Source organism: Aegilops tauschii, chromosome 3 (genome assembly GCF_002575655.3).
Source record: "Aegilops tauschii subsp. strangulata cultivar AL8/78 chromosome 3, Aet v6.0, whole genome shotgun sequence".
Lineage (NCBI taxonomy): Eukaryota > Viridiplantae > Streptophyta > Magnoliopsida > Poales > Poaceae > Aegilops > Aegilops tauschii.
This window is the reverse complement of record NC_053037.3, coordinates 47,736,260-47,742,259: the sequence shown is the minus strand read 5'-3', so window position 1 is coordinate 47,742,259 and position 6,000 is coordinate 47,736,260.

Below are 6,000 nucleotides of genomic sequence, written 5' to 3'. Positions count from 1 at the left end.
ACGGTTAACCGGGCATCCGCAAAGTTCATTTGAGTGTGCAGAAAAAACCCCCCTAAAAACCAGCCAAAACCCACCAAACTCTCTTCCATGATCTAGGTCGTTCGATCATGATCGTGTGGGCGAAAACCGCACCCCATTTGGAGCCTCCTAGCTCCCTCTAGCTCCCCTCCCGTATACAAACGCAGGCGAAACCCTAACCCACTCCTCTCCGCGGCCGGACGCGTCCAGCCGCGGCCGGACGAAGCCCGCCGCCGCCCGCAGCCAATGGGGGCGCGCCACGTCACCGCGCGCCGCCGCCCGTATGCCCGCGCGCCCGCGGCCCGCCGAAGCCCACGAGAGGCCCTCCCGGGCCCGGCCGCCTCCTCCCCCCTCCGCGCGAACCGCCGCCCCGCGCAGCCGGCGGTCCCCGCCGCCCCCCGGCCGGCGACCTTGCCACCGTACCCCGCCGCCCGTCGCCGTGCACGCCACCGCGCCTGCCGCCGCCGAGTCGTGGCCTCCCTCTCCTCCTCCGGCCCCGAGGCCGCCGCCTCCTCCTTCCCCTCGCCGTCCCTCCTCCTCGTTTCCGCCGGCGGCAGCCCCGGCGCCGGCCACGGCGAGTACGAGCCCGAGGTCCCCCGATCTGGATCGGATCTGGTACTGTAGCGTTGACTTTCCCGTATCCCCGTTTTTTTCTAAGTCTTTGATCTTTCATAGCAAGTGCTCATGTTCCTTAGTGCATAACTCCTTGCATATAGCTCCGTTTCGCGCGTGTAATATGTCAAATTGTTCGCCTCGTGATGCTCTACATTTCGTTCAATTGCACCATGTTCATTAGAGGTCATCTTGATGCCCAAATCTCTGTTGCAAGAGGGCTAGTTGCTGTTATCTTCTGGTTCTTAGCAGAACTTGGAGATTTGTCATTTTTGTATCATTTAATCTGTGCATCTTATGGGCATGAGCTCTACATGTGTTTTGTTGTATGACATGTCATCTTTCCAAGGGTGTATGCCGTGTATTTTCGTTATCTCTGTGGTGACTAGCACAAGCATGCAAACTAGGCTCCGTAATGTTTCTGATTTCAGGGACTTAGTGATTTCTCTGTGTCTTTGTCTGCTGTTATTTTGTTGCCATGTAAACTTGATGCTACAGAGAGATCCATGGATATTTTGGAGATTTCAGTAAGGATGTTTTGTAGTTATTGTTGTAGTTGATCCATTCCTGCCCTTGTTTGCAATTATGGAGTGCCATAGCATGACTCAATCTTGCTCTACTTTTGCTATAAAATATTTCTGGCAGATTCTTAACATGATATGCAATTTTGCCAAGCTTATTGTAGTTGATGCATAAATGCTATGTATTTAATCTTGCCATGGTTAGCTTCATAAATATGCCATCTTGCTGTAGGTATTCTTGGTTTGTCATGGACTACTCTTAGTGAGTGCATCAAGCTCACAAAGAGGCCTACATATTATTATTTCTGCCATGCTCTGTTTTCTGCTAAGTCTGAAACTTGATAACGAAACTTGCTATGTTTACATGCTTGCCATCATTTCTTCTGATCCTTTTTTGGCTTATGGTCAGTAAGGGACTTTTGTCAAATGCATTTAGTAGAACACTGCCGTGCCATGTTTTGCTAAGTTAAGTTCTTGTAGCATGTTGGTTTCGTGCTCTGAACATTGCTATCTGATGCTGTTTTCTGCCATGTCCAGTTTTTTACTAAGTCTGTGAACCTGTTATCTTTTGCACTTTTGCCATGCTTGTTTGAGCTTGATATGTTGTGATCTAGCAGTAGCTCAGTGTTCATATTTTGTCAAGCATCTCCTGTATATTACTGTCATGTGCTTTGTTGCTATGTTGGAGTGCTGCATTGTTACTTGTTGCATTTATGTGCTATCATGCTGTTAATCGCACATTCGTGTCATTCTTGTTTTGCTTGTCATTTGCAAACCGTGCATCCGTTTCCGGTGATCTTTATATTGGTTTCGACCGAAATCATCCCATCTTTCCAGTGGCATGCTTGGTTTTCTAAGTTACTACCATGTTCATCATTTTCCTTCCGGAGCACGCATATGCATCGCATATCATATCTTGCATATCATACATGTTTTGCATCATGTTGCTTGTGCATTTCTCGTGGTTGATTGTGGTTCCATTTCTTTGTGTTATTGTCTTGGGTAGATCTGGGAGACGAGTTCGTAAATGAGGAACCTATTGAGTACGTTTACGAGGATCAAGCTTTCGACAACTCTGAGAACCTTGGAGGCAACATGACCACCCCTCGAAATCACTTCTATCTTCGCTTTGCTAGTTGTTCGCTCTATTGCCATGTTGCGCTACCTATCACTTGCTATATCATGTCTCCCATTCTGCCATATCAGCCTCTAACCATCCTTTCCTAGCAAACCGTTGTTTGGCTAAGTTACCGCTTTTGCTCGGCCCCTCTTATAGCGTTGCTAGTTGCAGGTGAAGTTGAAGTTTGTTCCATGTTGGACCATGGATATGTTGGGATATCACAATATCTCTTATTTAATTATTGCATCTATATATATTTGGTAAAGGGTGGAAGGCTCGGCCTTATGCCTGGTATTTTGTTCCACTCTTGCTGCCCTAGTTACTGATATACCGGGATTATGTTCCTTGAGTTTGCGTTCCTTACACGGTCGGGTGATTTATGGGACCCCCTTGATTGTTCGCCTTGAATAAAACTCCTCCAGCAAGGCCAAACCTTGGTTTTACCATTTGCTACCTAAGCCTTTTCCCCCGGGTTTTCGCGAGCCCGAGGGTCATCTTATTTTAACCCCCCCCCCCCGGGCCAGTACTCCTTCGAGTGTTGGTCCGAACTGAGTAGACTGCGGGGCCCCCTCTTCGAAACTCGAGGTCTGGTTTTACTCGTAGGACGTCTCATCCGGTGTGCCCTGAGAACGAGATATGTGCAGCTCCTATCGGGATTTGTCGGCGCATCGGGCGGCTTTGCTGGTCTTGTTTTACCATTGTCGAAATGTCTTGTAAACCGGGATTCCGAGACTGAGCGGGGTTTTTCGGGAGAAGGTTTATCCTTCGTTGACCGTGAGAGCTTATGATGGGCTAAGTTGGGACACCCCTGCAGGGTATTATCTTTCGAAAGCCGTGCCCGCGGTTATGAGGCAGATGGGAATTTGTTAATGTCCGGTTGTAGAGAACTTGTCACTTGACCCAAATTAAAATACATCAACTGCGTGTGTAGCCGTGATGGTCTCTTCTCGGCAGAGTCTGGGAAGTGAACACGGTTAGAGTTATGTATGACGTAAGTAGGTGTTCAGGATCACTTCTTGGTCATTGCTATTTGACGACCGTTCCGTTGCTTCTCTTCTCGCTCTCTTTGCGTATATTAGCCACCATATATGCTTTTGCCGCTATAGCTCCACCTCATTACACTACCCATTCCTATAAGCTTAAATAGTCTTGATCTCGCGGGTGTGAGATTTTTGAGTCCCCGTGACTCACAGATTCTACCAAAACAGTTGCAGGTGCCGACGATGCCAGTGCAGATGAGGGGGTCGATCTCAAGTGGGAGTTCGATGAGGAACGTGGTCGTTACTATGTGTCTTTTCCTGATGATCAGTAGTGGAGCCCAGTTGGGACGATCGGTGATCTAGCATTTGGGGTTATCTTATTTTCATCTGGATCTTGACCGTAGCCGGTCTATATGTTTGTATTTTGGATGATGTATGGTTTATATTTATGTATTGTGTGAAGTGGCGATTGTAAGCCAACTCGTATCCCATTCTTGTTCATTACATGGGATTGTGTGAAGATGACCCTTCTTGCGACAAAACCACTATGCGGTTATGCCTCTAAGTCGTGCCTCGACACGTGGGAGATATAGCCGCATCGTGGGCGTTACAAGTTGGTAATCAGAGCCATCCCCGACTTAGGAGCCCCCTGCTTGATCGAATCGCTGGCGTTGTTGAGTCTAGAGCAAAAATGTTTTGAGTCTTAGGATTATATATATCGGAGAATAGGATTCTTTTTACTCCTCAGTCCCTTCGTCGCTCTGGTGAGGTCTCCTGACGTAGAAGTTTTGACTATTCTCTCCTCAAATTTCACTACAAAAAATTTAGGATCACGCGGGTATCTTGGAATTGTTCCGATGGATTTGTGACGAGAACATTGTTCTTGGTGCCTCCTGACATTTAGGGGTTGTGGCAGTGTCCCGGGGAGTTGAGCTCCGAGGTGTTGTCGTCACAATTTTATCGTTGCAGTTCTGGAATACCTGAGTTTCGCCGACATCGAAATCTCTTTTATGCAGTTGTTGGTGAGATCACCTCGACGCCACCCAGTACTGGGGCGGGAGTTCGGGAGTATTGCCATAACTTGTATAACGGATGTTTTTTCGAAGGTTGAGGTAAACGATTTCCGAAGGTTTCTTGGTTATGTGTTGACGGATGGATACAGCTGGATCTAGGGATTGCTAGTTTGTGTGATATATTTTGTGTCCCTTATATCCCCAACACCAGATTGCATAACCAGAAAGTTTCGGGAGTTTATAAGTGGGAATTCAAGTATCCTTAGGATATCTTCTCGACAGACGCATGATATGAGATTGGGGTTCGACGTCTAGTGGTCCGCCTTTCCACGGTTGGTTTTACAGTGGTCTCGTAGTGTCTTAAAGAGTCCTTGGCTATGCCAACTCGGGGACGCTTCGTATGTCATGTGCACAGCCTTGTACATGATGGTGCTGTACGATTGAGCTCGTGTGGGCCCCACCACGAAAACTTCGGACGAAATCTCTATCATATGTTTGTTCCGGCTTATTCTGCAAGTCAATACCTTGTTTTGTTTTGTATTGTGGTATTCGAGTTGCTTCGAATTCATATGTTGATTCCATATCTTTTCAAGTGGCTTCTCAACTTAAATGGAAGTGTGATGATTTACTACGGAATTCATTCGTTTATCTTCGTTCGAATGTTTATTGTGAAGACTATATGTTGCAATTTCTATCCATTGATTCTACTTATCTTTTTTTCTATCAAAATGCTAACGGATGTCACCCTGTTCAGGATGGCTCCGCCAACGCGTCAGAATCCGGATCGCAATGAAGGGAGTCAAGCGAACCCTCCGCCACCACCTCCACCTCCGGAGGCATGGCAAGCTATCATGGCAGCCACCAACGCCAATGCTCAGATGATTCTTCAACTCTTGCAAGAACGTACTCAAGGGCAAGGCAATCAAGGCAATCAAGGTCAAGGCAACAATCAGCTTCACTTTGCTACACTCAACCAGTTTCTCGCAAATCAGCCCAAGTCTTTCAGCTACTGTGCCGAGGCCACGGCTGCCGATGATTGGCTCGTGGACATCAACAAGCATTTTGAATGTGGCAATGTCAGGCCTGAGGACTATGTCAAGTTCGCTTCTTTCCAGCTCAAGGACCAAGCTGCTGATTGGTTTCAGCAATACAAAGATTCCATAGGAGGTCGTGTGATAACTTGGACTGACTTCTGTCGGGACTTCAAAGCGCACCACATTCCACAAAGTGTTGTTGAGAGCAAGCGTGAGGGGTTCCGCAATCTCAAGCAAGGCAACATGTCTGTGTATCAATACAACATCCAGTTTCAGAAACTTGCTCGCTTCGCTAAACAAGACGTTCCTGATGAAAAGAGCATGATCTATCACTTCAGAGGTGGCCTTAAAGAGGATCTGCAGTTAGCTCTCGTTCTTGTTGAGCATACTCAGTTTGATCAATTCTACAATATGGCACTGAAGCAAGAGGCTGCTCAGCTCAAGTGTGAGGCTTCTAAGAAGAGAGTCAGAGATGCAGTTCAGTCTTCTTCTTCCTCACTTGTGACAGCTAAGCAACAGAAGTTCTGGTTGCCTCCTCCTCCTCCGTTTCGCCAGCCTTACCAGCAGAAGAACAAAGGTGGCCATGGTTCTTCCAACTCTTCCAACTCTGGCTATCAGAACAAGTCTCAGAATCAAGCACCAAAGTCCAATGCTCCTTATCACTGTCCACTCTTAGAGGTGACTTGCAACAAGTGTCAGCAG